Source organism: Pteronotus mesoamericanus, unplaced genomic scaffold (genome assembly GCF_021234165.1).
Source record: "Pteronotus mesoamericanus isolate MK-2021 breed Mesoamerican mustached bat unplaced genomic scaffold, CSHL_Meso_final scaffold_85, whole genome shotgun sequence".
Lineage (NCBI taxonomy): Eukaryota > Metazoa > Chordata > Mammalia > Chiroptera > Mormoopidae > Pteronotus > Pteronotus mesoamericanus.
The window spans coordinates 24,770,744-24,784,620 of record NW_026555329.1 but is presented as its reverse complement, the minus strand read 5'-3'; positions in this window follow the sequence as shown (position 1 = coordinate 24,784,620).

Sequence of the window (13,877 nt, the reverse complement as noted above, 5' to 3'; positions counted from 1 at the left end):
CATGTTTTCTTACCCATTCAGCTGCCCTATGTATTTTGATTGGAGCATTTAATAAATTTACATTTAAGGTTATTATAGATAGGCACTTATTCATTATCACTTTTTCCCCTTTGTACTTGCATTCCACCCTGCCCCCTGCCCCCCATCTTCTTAAAGTAGTCCTTTTAGTATGTCTTAAGTGCTGGCTTGGTGGAAATATATTCCTTTAGCCTTTTTTTTTCTGGTTTGAGAAACTCCTTATTTTGCTTTCCATTTTAAATGAGAGACTTGCTGGGTAGAATAGTCTTGGTTGCTGGCCTTTGCTTTTCATTACTTGGACTATTTCTTGCCATTTCCTTTTGGCTTGTAGTGTTTCCTTTGAGTAATCAGCTGATAGCCTTACTGAAGTTCCCTTTTATGTTCCCAGCTGTTTCTCCCTTGCTGCCTTTAAGATTCTCTCTTTGTCTTTAAATTTTGCCATTTAAATTATGATGTGTCATGGAGTGGGCCTCTTTGGGTTCACCTTGATTGGGACCCTCTGCACTTCCTTGGCTTGTGTGACTTTTTCTCTCATCAAGTTAGTGAAGTTTCCTGTCATTACTTTTTCAAATGGGTTTTCTGACCCTTGCTCCTCTTCTTCTCCTTCTGGTATCCCTAAGATATGGATATTATTATGTTTCATGTTGTCCTGTACCTCCCTTAAACCTCCTTCATTTTTTCTGAGACTCTTTCATTTTGTCATTCTGTCTGGGAATTTTTATCCTCCCTTGTCCTCCAGTTTACTGATTCAATCCTCTGCATTATCTAGGCTGATTTTAAGTCCTTCCACTCTTTTATTTGTTCCAGATATTGTATTTTTCATGTCCTCCTGACTCTTCTTGATAGCGTATATGTCCTTTTTCCTGCTGATGTAGTTTGCAGTAAATTTCTTGTAGCTTCCCCGGAGTTCTTTGTAGTTCTCACTGAGCTCAGTGAGCTTCCTTATAACTATTAGTTTGAACTCAGTGTCTGATAGTTTGCTTCCCTCTATTTCATTTAGCACTCTTTCTGGGGATTCCTCCTTTCCTCGTGATTGGGATTGTTTCTTTGTCTCCCCATTTTAGGTGACTCTTCGTCTTTGTTTCTGCTTCTTATATTGATCTGCTTTGACTCCTTGTCTTCATGACGTGACCTTCTGTGGTAGGAGTCCTGTGGGATTCAGTGGTGCAATCTCCTTGATCTCCTGAACTTGATGCTCTTGGGATGCCCTTTATTCTGTTTTTGTGGGCTTTCTGGTTGTAATTAGGTTTTGGTTGCTGTTTGATTGTTCTTTGGGGGGTCCTTCCCTCTGTCTGGCTGGCTGAGAGTCACTCTGCCTACCACTTATGTATGCTGTTGTATAGGTACACTGTCTTCTCTTTCTGGATCCACCCCTGGTGATGTCAGGTGGTGTCTCAGTTTGGCTCCAGGCAGCAAGTCTCTGTTTGAGACTACCCGCGATCCGCAGTCTGTGGCTGTATCCTTCAGTTGTTAATTTAGTCAGTCTGTAATCAGTAGTCAGGCTTAAGTGCCACAGAATGGGGAAGAGTAATTTGTGTGGGCAGGGCAATTGCTTCTTCTCAGGCTGATGCCACTTGGAGGGGACAGCGACAGCTCTGCCTGAGCAAGATAGCTCTTGAGAACAGGGAATGACTTAGCACAGGGATCCTGGTAGTGGCTCCCTCAGTCTCTCCCCAAAGCCACCCCCCCCAGACTTTCCTCAAGCATTTCTAGTTCATTCTGCCCCACCCCCCATTTGCTGGAGCCCAGGGCTTCAAATGAAATTGTGTGTGTTGATCCTTTCAGAGGCTCTCTGTGTCCCCAGCCATCTATCCCCAGCAAACAGAAACCCCGCTGCTTTTCACAGGTGGATGTTATCTGGGCTCCTTTCTGGCTCTGGTGCTGTAGGCTGGGGAGCCCAGCTGGGGTTTCAGATGCCACACTTCTCAGGAGGAAACTCCCAGCTGCTGAAAATCTCCTCTGGCACTTCAGCTGCTGCCTGTGGTAGCCCAGCTAGACCTCTTGTGTCTACTCCACACTCCATACCAGTCACATTGTGGTGGTTTTTTCTGTCTATCTGTGGTTATAAGGCTTATCTCCAGCTAGTGTTCAGTTGGTTATTCAGAATGATTACTTCACTATTTAGTTGTAATTGCAGATTACAACTAAAGTTGTAATTGGTCCTGGGAAGAGGTTAATTAGCATCCACTTACTCCCCCTCTATCTTGGACCCTCCTGATAATCTTTTGCACAAACAGATGCCTCAGAGTTAGGGAGTTATCATCTGGAATTCAGCCTTCTCTTACTTGATTGACTGCATTAATGTAATTAGTGACATTCCGCCAAGGTACCTAGATGGAAAGGAAGCTGGTCCAGCCTCCAGGGTTGGGGGCAGTATTCATGGGTGAGTTGCTGCAGCTGGAGATGAAATGCGGACCCCAGCCAGGAGGCGAAGTCCCGCTTCTAACCCGAGGGAACACAGTGACTCCTGCGCTCCACCTGCCTCTCACGCCATGTGCTGCTCTACACCCCAAGAGATTCAATACTTTAAATAGCTAGTTACTGCTTCCTCTCCTTTGCCTATCCCCCACCATTCAATTTTATTTTCATCTTAATTTTAATCTTTAATGTTAAAAAGACAAAACTTAATCTTTGTACTTTTTAAACTACAATTAAACTACTGTTATTTGTTTCATCAGTTTCAAGGGAGACTTAGCTCACATTTCTTTCTTTGGGTAGCTTAACATATATAGCTAGTAAGCTGCTACCTAATATCAAGAATTCATATATTACAAATAGATGTCATCATCCTTATTTGTCCCTTAGTGGTTGTTCTACAGATGAATATATTCAGTGCTTACCTCTCTACCTCATGCTAAATCTTCAGTAGTCCTTTTGTGCTGGATTGCTCTGTAGTATCTTCTTCAGGAAGATCTTTTAGGAACAACATTACCTGAACTCCAGTATGTTTACAGCTCTTTGTGGCCTTTATATTTGAAGAGCAATTTCAGCAGATATAAATTCTTAGCTCATATTTCCTTCATTGAGTATCTTAAAAATGTTGCTCCTGTGGTTTCAGACATAAAATATTCCTGTTTAGAAAATAGATGCCAATCTGATCAGTTTTCCTGAATGCCTAACAAATATTTTACATTATCTTTAAAGTTAAATGATTTTGCTTAAGATGTGTCCAATGCTGACCAGTTTGTGTCATTTCTCCTTGGTATGTAGATCCAAGAGTTTTTAATTTCAGGAAACTTTTTTGAATGACAGTTTTAAATGTTTTATTTGTTCCATTTCCTAGATGCTTTTTATTTTTTCTTGTTTTGTTGCTTTGTCTGAGACTTCCCTTTCTATGCTGAAGAAGAGTGGTGAAAGCAGATATCCCTGTCTTATTACCGATCTTAAGGGAAATTCTTGTAGTTTTTCCCATTGAGTATAACATTACTTGTGTGTTTGTCATATATGGCCTTTATTATGTTGAGGTACGTTCCCTCTATTCCAACTTTGTTGAGAGTTTTAATTATAAATGGATGCTGGGTTTTGTCAAATACTTTTTCTTTATCTATTGATTCAGTCATATGATTTTTATCCTTCATTTTGTTTATGTGGAGTATCACAGTAGTTGATTTGTGGTTATTGTACCAACCTTGCATCCCAGGTTTAATTTCTTTTATATTAAAATAGTTTAAGTCTTCTTTATTATTTACTTATTTATTTTTAATATTTTATTGATTATGCTGTTACAATCGTCCCAATTTTCCCTGCTCCACCACCACTCAGTACCTCCTACTCCCCTCAGGCACTCCCCCCACCTTTGTTCATGTCCATGGCTCCATGGCTTCTTTGGCTACTCCATTTCCTGTGTTGTACTTTATGTCCCTATGGCTATTCTGTGACTACCAATTTGTACTTCTTAATCCCCTCACCTCTTCACCCATTCACCCATTCACCCAAAACACTTTCCATCTGGTAACCATCAAAACGCTCTCTGTATCCACGATTCTGTCTCTTTTCTTCTTGTTTGCTTAGTTTGTCTTTTTAGATTCTGTTGTTGATAAGTATGTGTTTATTGCCATTTTATTATTCATAGTTTTAATCTTTTTTCCCTTAAATAAGTCCTTTTAACGTTTCATGTGATAATGGTTTGGTGATGATGAACTCCTTTAGTTTTTTCTTATCTGGGAAGCTCCTTATCTGCCCTTCAATTCTAAATGATAAATTGGCTGAGTAGAGCAATCTTGGCTGTATGTCCCTCCTTTTCATCACTTTGAATATTTTTTGCCAACCCTTTCTAGCCTGCAAAGTTTCTTTTGAGAAATTGGCTGACAGCCTTTTGGGAACTCCCTGTAGGTAACTAATTGCTTTTCTCTTGCTGCTTTCAAGACTGTCTTTTTATCTGTAAACTTTGACATTTTAATTGTGATGTGTCTTGGTATGGACCTGTTTATGTCCATCTTATTTGGGACTCTGTGCTTTTGGGACTTGTATATTTATTTCATTCACCAAGTCAAGGAAGTTTTCTATCATTGTTTTTTCTAACAGATTTCCAATTTCTTGCTCTTTTCTTTTCTCCTTCTGGCACCCCATGATGTGATTGTTGGTTTGCTTGAAGTTGGCTTCTTACACTATCCTTGGTTTTTGGGTTTTTTTGATTCGTTTTTCTTCTTGTGGCTTTTGGGACTTGTATATTTATTTCATTCACCAAGTCAAGGAAGTTTTCTATTATTATTTTTTCTAACAGATTTCCAATTTCTTGCTCTTTCTTTTCTCTTTCTGGCACCCCATGATGTGATTGTTGGTTTGCTTGAAGAGGCTTCTTACACTATCCTTGGTTTTTGGGTTTTTTTTATTCGTTTTTCTTCTTGTGGCTCTGCTTGGTTGTTTTTTATTTCCTTATGTTCTATATCATTGATTTGATTCTTGGTTTCATCTACTTGACTATTGATTCCCTGTAAACTGTTAATTTCCATTAGTGTATCCTTAATTTCTGCCTGGCTCTTTTTTATGCTGTTGAAGTACTCACTGATTTCCTTTAGCATCCTTACAACCAGTGTTTTGAATTCAGATGCAGATGAGTAGCCTACTCATCTCCATTTTGTTTAGTTCTTTTTCTGGAGTTTTGATCTGCTCTTTCATTTGGGTCATGTTTCTTTGTCTCCTCATTTTGGCAGCCTCCCTGTGTTTGTTTCTGTGTATTAGGTAGAGCTGCTATGTGTCCCTGTCTTGGTAGTGTGGCCTGTAGGCTTCAGTGGCACAGCCTTCCCTATCACACAAACTGAGTACTTGAGGTGCACCCTCTGTGTAGGCTGAGTACACCCTCCTCTTGCAATTGGGCCTTGACTGCTGTTGACAGGTCTATGAGAGGGATTTACTGAAGCCAGTCAGCTGTAAGGACTGGCTGTGATCACTTACCATCAGCCTCTGCCCTCTGTGGAGGGTTGGCTGTGCCAGGGCGGGTGGTGGTCTTCTGATGTAGTCTGTAGTTCTCCACTGGGTGCACAGGCTCTGGGGTTTCCCAGGTGGTGCAGGCCAAGGCCAGTCCCTAGCTGTGTTCTGCCCCAGGACCACGCAGCATAAGCTACAAAGCAATCTGTGGATGGCTGCTACTTGCACTGGTCTTGGAGTTTCCCAGGCAGAGCCAAACTGTTTTCTAAAGCTGGCTGCTGCTAGTGCCAGGGCTGGGTGCTTAGTCAGAAGTATGGGATTGGGTGTAGGCCCATAAGTTGGGAGGGGTGGAGCCTCAGGCAAACACCAGGGTGGGGCAAACTGTGTATGGCTGGTTGGTGAAGTCCCAGATATGGCTCCTGCCTGACAGTTCTGTGACTCAGTGGGGAGAGGGCTCAGAAAAGACACAATGGCTTCTGCCCACCAGCTGTCCCCCAGCTCTTAACCTGACACCTCAGTTCCTTCCCATGTGCCACTGGTACCTTTCAAGCTGCTACGCCAGTGGTGCTGGAGCTCAGAGGGAGTGCATCTGAGTAAGTTGGGCAGAGGCCCTTGAAGAGGAACTACCAGGGAGTCCAGTAGGTTTTTTTCACTGACTCTAATCCTGCTGGTTTTTGCACCCAGAAATTATCGGGGCTTCTCTCCCTGTCACTGTTACCATTGCACTGGGGGCCTGGTGTGGGAACTTGGACCCCTCACTTCCAAGATATCCCTCCTGAATTTTTATCCACTGCACGTGGGTGTGGGACCTGCCCAATCTGCATCTCCTCTTTTGGATTGATGTGGCTTCTTTAGTTCCATAGTTGTTGGATTTCCTGTCAGCTTGATTTCTGATGGTTCTGAGTGATCTTTGGTCTGTAGTTTAGTTGTGATTTTGATGTGGTTATGTGAGGAGGCGACCCATGTTTACCTATGCCTCCATCTTGACTGGAAGCTCTGTTATTTTTTATTGCACACTATTGCAGATGTCCCCCATTTCCTCCCCCCGCTTTGTTCTCTTCCATCCGGTGCCATCCGCCGACCCCCGCCACCTCCTGGCCTTCACCACGTTATTGTTTCTGCCCATGGGTTATGCATATATGTTCCTTGGCTAATCTCTTCCAGTCCCCCAACCCCATCCCCTGTGAGATCTGTCAGTCTATCTTTATATGGGGAAAAATTCCAACAGGAATTAAGTAATGGACAACTTTTTGTTGTTGGATATTTCTGAAAGTGTCTACTAAGGATTTAAATACCATTTTAATTAGAGAACAGGACAAGAGATAAAAATATTTATCATTAATTAGTATTCTAGTAATCAAAAGCAATCTAAATACACAATATTAGATAATGCTGTTCATTTAGTCTAATTTGTCTTTTTTTAAAGGTAAAGTACTTAACCACTTTATCACTGATAGAAAAGTCAAAATTGCTAACTGGATATGCATCAGTGTGTCCTTTCGACTCTTTTGAGTTTAATTTACAATGAATTTTTTTCAGCTGAATCGCTTGCTTCCAAAAGGACCGGAACACTCCTGCCTGGGAATCAGGCCATCTGTGCTCTAAGTCCACTTTGCTGAAATGTGGCCGTGTAGCCTGTGGAAACTATTTACCCCCTTGGGCTTCAGTTTCCATACCTGTGAAATGAGTTTATTAGATTAGATAATCTCCAGGCTTCATCTAGTCTATGAAATATTATAGTTAAAGTTAAAGGTTACGGATAAAATGTTTTCATATTTGTTATAAAAAACTAAGATAAAGAAATGGAAGCCATATTTAGGAAATGAGTGGGCAGCACAAATATTAGAAAATGCAATTAATATTTAAAACAATTTTCCAGACTGGAAGGAGAGATTACTTTATCCAAGATAAACTTCAATAAAGGATATGTTTTTTCTTTTTTCCAAAGTAACCCTTATTTTAGAATAGTTTTAGATTTACAGAATTGTCATTGTGTTACGGTGAGGAGAGAGACCTCAGTCAAGAGGCTCCCTCCTCTGCCTTGGTTCTTGTCTTACTCGTAAGAGAATTCATTCAAGCAAGAGAGAAACAGGTATAGTGGGAACGAGTTAGCAAGTTTATTTATGAAACACACACGAGCACAAAGCTGCAAGCAGGCCCCCAGCTCGTATAAATGTCCCACATATAGAGGAAAAAAAGTTGTTAGTAAGTTTGTTCTATACACTTGAGCCGAGGCTACATGTGGGTACTTAGCTAATCTAAGTAGGCCGACTATTGGGATTCAGGGGTTATATACCTTAGTCAGCTTCTAGCTACCCCCACCCCCCCCTCTTCAGAATAGTGTACAGCTATAAAGGCTTTCTTTCTCCCTTAGCAAAGGCTCTCAGTGAAATTGTTACAGAGACCCCCTTTCCCTGCATAGGCCCCCTCTTCCTCCTGTGCAGTTCATGCTTGTGAGGTTCAGAACACCAGAAATCTTGGTAACATTGTTACAGAAGCCCCTTTTCTCAACACAGTCCAAGGACTCTCCCCTCCTCCTGCGCTATTTTGCTTGTGATGCATGGGACACCTGTAATCTTATCAAGCGGCGCTCAGGACGGCTGAGTTAATTGGTGACATGTCTCCCTTTTGCGTCCAGCCTCCTGCATTCAGTTTTTTGTTAGATTGTAATGGCAAGGGCTCTGCCTTTATTTCCCCTCCGGCTGCTCATTCCTAGCTGCCATTTAACAGTTGAAGATAGTACAGTGATTATTTGTTTTTGTTTCATACTTAACTTTAAATATATGTGTGACAATCAGTGCTAGATGGGTGGTATCAATGGTGGGAAGGGGTAAGTTTGGTCTCATGGGCGGACTGTGGAGAGACTTGACTTAACCTTTTACATGAAAACAACTCAGGCATGTTACGGGATGTGATCCTGATATTACGTAAAAATCTTAAAAAAACTAATAAAAGCTTAACTACATTCATAGAGATGCACGATCCAGACAGAATAATGGAAGTGACAATCACATTGTACTCTAACCTGGCTGTATGTACTCTGGAGTTCTGTTTTTGGTTCAGGGCACTGAGTTTTAAAAGGAACGTTGAAATGTGTGTAGGAGATCCAAGGGGGAGGGAGCAGGGTGATGAAAGATTTGGAAATTATACAAGAGGAAAGAGTGAAAAAACTGGAGAGATTTAGCCTGAAGAAGGGAAGACTTCGCAGGGATATGCAACCTATTACTTTTTAAATTAAATTTATTTTAAAAATTAGGTACAGTATTTATATAATTACAAAATCAAAATGACATGAAAGATACACGGTGCTTCCACTCCTGTTTCTACTCCTCTGTTCTTCATCCTGTTTAAGTATGATTTTTTAATTAGTTTCTCTTGAATCCTCGTAGTGCTTCTTTAGACAATTGTAAGCAATTACACATATACAAAAGGAATCAAACTGTATGTGTTATTTTGCACCTTGATTTTTCTTTTACTTTATAATATATTTTGGAGATCTTTTCATATATGAATTGAGAAGGCACCTCATTTGTTTTAAATAGCAGCGTAGAATTATATTCTGTGAAATCACCATACGTTATGTAAGCAGTCCCAACGATGAACGCTTGAGTTCTTGCCCCTGTTCTTTTTTATGATGTTGTCTTTCACAAGAAAAAAAAAAGAAAAATGAATAACAATGTTTATTTTTCATCTCGAATATGTTTGCAGGCATAGCTATAGGATACATTCTCAGGAACAGGGCCCTTGGGTCGAGACTTACCTACACATGCTCATTTTTAATTTTGAAAAATGTTGCCTAATTGCTCTCCATAGACATGGTTCCATTTGTGTGCACCCAGGAGCAGTGTGCGAGAATGCCTGTGTCCATGGCCTCGCCCGGACTGGGTGCTCCAACCCTTAGAATTTTGCCCATCTATTTAGGTGAGAAATGGCATCCCAGTGCAGTTTCAGTTTTAGTGCATCTCTTCATAAATCAAATATCTTTTATATGTTGAAGACCCTCTTCCCCGCTGTGAATTGTCTGTTCATACTCTGGACACAGCTTTCCATTGGATTGTGCAGCAGTTGTCAGCGCTGCGCGCTCATCCTGTTGACAGTCACCTCTATAAGCAGAAAGCACCATGTGTGAACACCTCTAACACTTTGCCCGCAGACTCTTTTTCCTGGCTATGGTGGCGCTTGTTGCCAGGAAAAGTCAGAGGACCCAGAAAGCTAATGTCCTGGAAGCTTCTACCATCCAATAAAAAACCAAGGATTTGGTGCATAAAACCCCTGTCTCCCCCCATCAAAGGAGACAGCTCTGGGGTATATTTGACCCTGCCTTTTGGAGTTTCCCAGGGGAGTAGGGCCCGCAGTGGCCACTGGCATGAAAACTTCCATTTTATTCCTTTCCCACTCTGTTTATTTTCCCATTCCATCCCCCATACTTAATCATTTCATTTCCATAGTAAACTTTGCACTAGAATCCTTGCCTCAGGGTCGGCTTCTGCAGGAACCCCGGCCGAGCCAGGCCGGCGGGCCGCCCTGGGAGCGCTCCTCCGACTGCGGGGGGCGGATGGTGCTGCATGTGCCCTGTTTGTCACCAGCCTGATAAATTCAGAAACTGAGCTTCAAAGTTGAGAAACTCTTACAGCAGTTTGGTGTTGTCATAATATTTAAGTGTGTGGTTTTGTATTTTATACACACACAGTAGTCTGCAATCAATGGGGAAAAGAACAAAAAAAAGTTGGTCTTTATCTTGGATAGTGAGTGGCAGAGGCTCTCCTTTAAATGGTGGCACCAAGAACGATGGGTGTACATACAACCAGGAAAAACTTGGTTAGGTATAAGAGGATTTCCTAATTGCCCAGGGTGACTAAAAATGGAAGAGGTTTCCTGTTGGTGGCAGGCAGTGCACGCTTACCATGAGAAGCGGTGAGTCTGCTTGGCTGGCTAGCTGTTGAGAAGATCAAGAATCATTTGGTGGCAGATCTCTGCCATTTTCACAGATTTTACTACTCTGCCTTAATGAAATGTGAACAGTGATGTTACTTACCAACTTAGGTTGTCCGTGCCCCCACGGAGGGGACCTGGTCCCAGGAAGACCCTCCGTCCTTCCAGAGGTTCTTTCTCTGTCTGTTGTCATGGAGCCAAAAAGCCAAACGGAAGCTGAGTGGTGAGCAGCACAAGCTTTATTCCGTGGCCAGAGAACGACAATGGGGAAGTGGAAGCTACACTCACAAATCAGCTTTTCATCCTAGAGAAATCTCGGGGAGATTATTATGGGGACAACATAATGAGGGGAAGCATATACATCTGTTTTCAGAGAATGGGCCTAATTCTATTCCCAGAATTGGGCCCCCCCTTTCTTCCCTTATATGCTCCCAGGCCGATCTGTCATGGCGCCTGTGGGTGTGTCAGTCAGTTACCTACTGTTTTGTAATCAGGGTGTAATGAGGTTCATGGTTGCCATCGTTGGCTCTGGACATTTTGTTTGTTGGTTTTTTATTGTAGACTCCTTCCTTCTTTTGTGTTTTTCCTGTAACTGGAATGGAACTGTAGGTACACAAGGTTTCACCAGCGAGGGCCTATGGCCTTGGTGACACTAACTCTCTCATTCTTTTCTCTCTCTCTGAAAAAAAACAAACAAACTTTTAAAGTAGTCTTTCCTTTTCCCCAAGTGTTCTCATGGATTTGCTTTCTCTAGTTATTCCTTTTTCTTCTATGAAAGACAATATTAGTAAAAAATGAAACTACAGTTGCCTGTTGAACAATGTGGGAGTTAGGGGTGCCATTCCCCAAGTATTTGAAAATTGTGTTTAACTTTTGACTTCCCCCCCAAAACTTAAGCACTAAGAACATACTGTTGACCAGAAGCTTTACCAATAACATTTGCAGTCAAATAACACAAATTTTGTTATACTGTAGATTTATAATAAAGTAAGCTAGAGAAAAAGAAAATGTTATTACAAAAATTTTAAGAAACAAAAAATACATTTACAGTATTTATTGTAAGTCTGCACGTAAGTGGACCAACACATTTCAGGAGTCAAATGTAATTTAATGGTTGTGCTCCTTAAAAACCAGTTGTCTCTCTAAAAATCATAGCGGACAGTTTAATTTTAGTTGATCCTGTTCTGATAGTTTTTGATAGACTGCGAGTTCCATTTCAACAAGTATTTGTAAATATTTACAAAACAGAAACTGGCAACTATAGGTAATGGGAATGAATCATCTTTTTTATCACTGTTTTCTCAACTAGTGTTAAAATACTAAATGACAGGTATTATGAGGTTTCCTGGGCACACCACTGAATCTCAAGAACCAATATGTTGACTTAGACCACAAAGCACTAAGCTGAAACCAGAGAAGGAAAGCATTTGCCTTTCAGTGCCAGGAGAGGATCTGTATCCCTGTGGCTAATACTTTGAGCCCTCCGGTTATAGAGCGTTCCCTACATCCACCTGAAGGAACAAAGCTCTCTTTGATGCTTAGGCGAGCTTGTGGCTGGACTGGAGTGGGAAGGTGAAAATGGCAGTTACAGCAGAGTGGAAGTCCACGCTGAAACTATAGGTCCCCTGTCACCACAACACTTAGGGTGCATTCACATCCACGACAGGCTAATGTGGGGCGTTAAGGACAGTGTACTCAGGAACAGTTAAAGTGCTAATGAGCTTCCTTTAAAAATGTTTTTAAAAAGTTCCCGCTGTAGTATATGAATTCGAAGAGACATCGGGGAGGACAGCATCGCTGTCCTTCATTATACTGTGTTGTTGAAAGGGAATGGCCTTGGTTCAAATTGCAGCTCTGCCTCTTAGAAGCAAAGCACTCAGTGTTTTCAAGGCCCAGTTTCTTCTGAAAAATGGGGATAACAAGAGGATAAACTGACAAGAAAAAATTCTGAGATGTCCTAAGTTAAATTTCAGCAGATTGATGGAGGGAGGAAGAGACAAGAGAGGTTAATCAGTTAACTAGTGCAGGTCAAAACCAACAAAAGATTGCTTACATTCCTGAATGTACCATGAAGCTTTGAATTAATTTATAAGTGGCTTGTCCCTTGAGAATAGCCAAGCAGCTGACTGCCAGGTGCCTCTGCATCTTGCTTACGCATGAACTTTCTAAATTTGTTTCCACAGCCAGTGTAAAGGGGAAACATTTCCTCTGTATGGACTATGAACCTGTCCTAGAACTAGCCCCACTTTTCCTTCTCCCACTGGCCTCATCTGTAGTCAACATAAATTCTTTCAAAACAACTTATATCTTTCTTCTCCAAACTTGATGTATAAAAGGTCCATCAACTCCAGGACTGTGACCCGTTTGTCTTTCCCACCCAACCCTCCCACTGGTGGTTTAGGCTTCATGCCCTGGGACCGGGTCTTTTTTTTCTGGCTAGCATAGTTGTATGGCTCAATAAATCCTTTCTTTTAGAAAAGCTTTTGGCCTTAAGTTTTTTAGTCAACAGTTCTTTAGAAGATTGTTAATGAGGATTAAACAAGATAATGTATATCAAGTTTTTAGCTCAGGCTTTGCTCACAGTATTTTGTACAATAAACATCTTTAAAAGCTTTCCAACGTTCCCTTGTAGCAGGAAACATGAAGAACTGGATGCCTCTGTCCTGCTTGGGTCTGGGTGGGGTGCTCTGCCCTGCTCGCCCACACTTCTCTTTCCTCTGACCCCCCACTCCTTTCCCTTTCACCCTTGAGCCTTCTCCTCCCTTGTTTGGGTCTTTTTCTTACTTCCTCTCACCTGAGAGTTCAGGTCTTCGTCATGAGCTTTATGAACGGTAATGCACAGAAGAATAACGTATTCCCTTTCCTAAATTCTACTGAACAAATCTTTAGAAGAGCAGAGGATTTTTCTACGTTGGTACCCTAACTCACAGTGCACAGCAGAGCAGGACTGCATTGGAACACCTTGGGTGTGTGCGTGTGGGACCGGCGGCGGCGGTGTGGGCGGGGGCTGTGGTGACGCAGAACCAGAACTGAGGGTCTGCCTGCCGCTCCACCCTGACGGGGGAGGAGGTCCGCTCCTCGTATCCTGGCTCTCCTATGATCCCTGAGCCATGAATACTTGCCATTTCTAATTGAAGCGCCTTTTGGATAGGGGCTTTTCTGTTTGCTTCTAGCTGAAGCTAGGTTTACCAGCCTCTCTTTATCAGTTTTTATTTTGCTTTTGAAAGAATGATAACACCCATTAGGGCTGCAGCTGTCCAGTTGTGCACGGAGTTTAACATTTGGTCCCGCAGATGAAAACCCAACCTGAAGTCAGTCCTCTCATTAAGGTGTTGGCCCTGTCTGGGAGGCATCCACCTGGAAGAAGGGAAGTCCAGTGAGGGGCAGTATATTCATACCCATCGGTTTGGGCAGCTGAACACGCAGGATATTGGAATGCATCTCCGCACTGAGCTCAAGCAAACACTGCATGAGGCTGCAAATCCGATAATGTGCTTTGAAACCCATGTAAGGGCCTCTCTTTCTCCTTATTTCTGAAGGGAAGTATTTTTAGTTCCAGT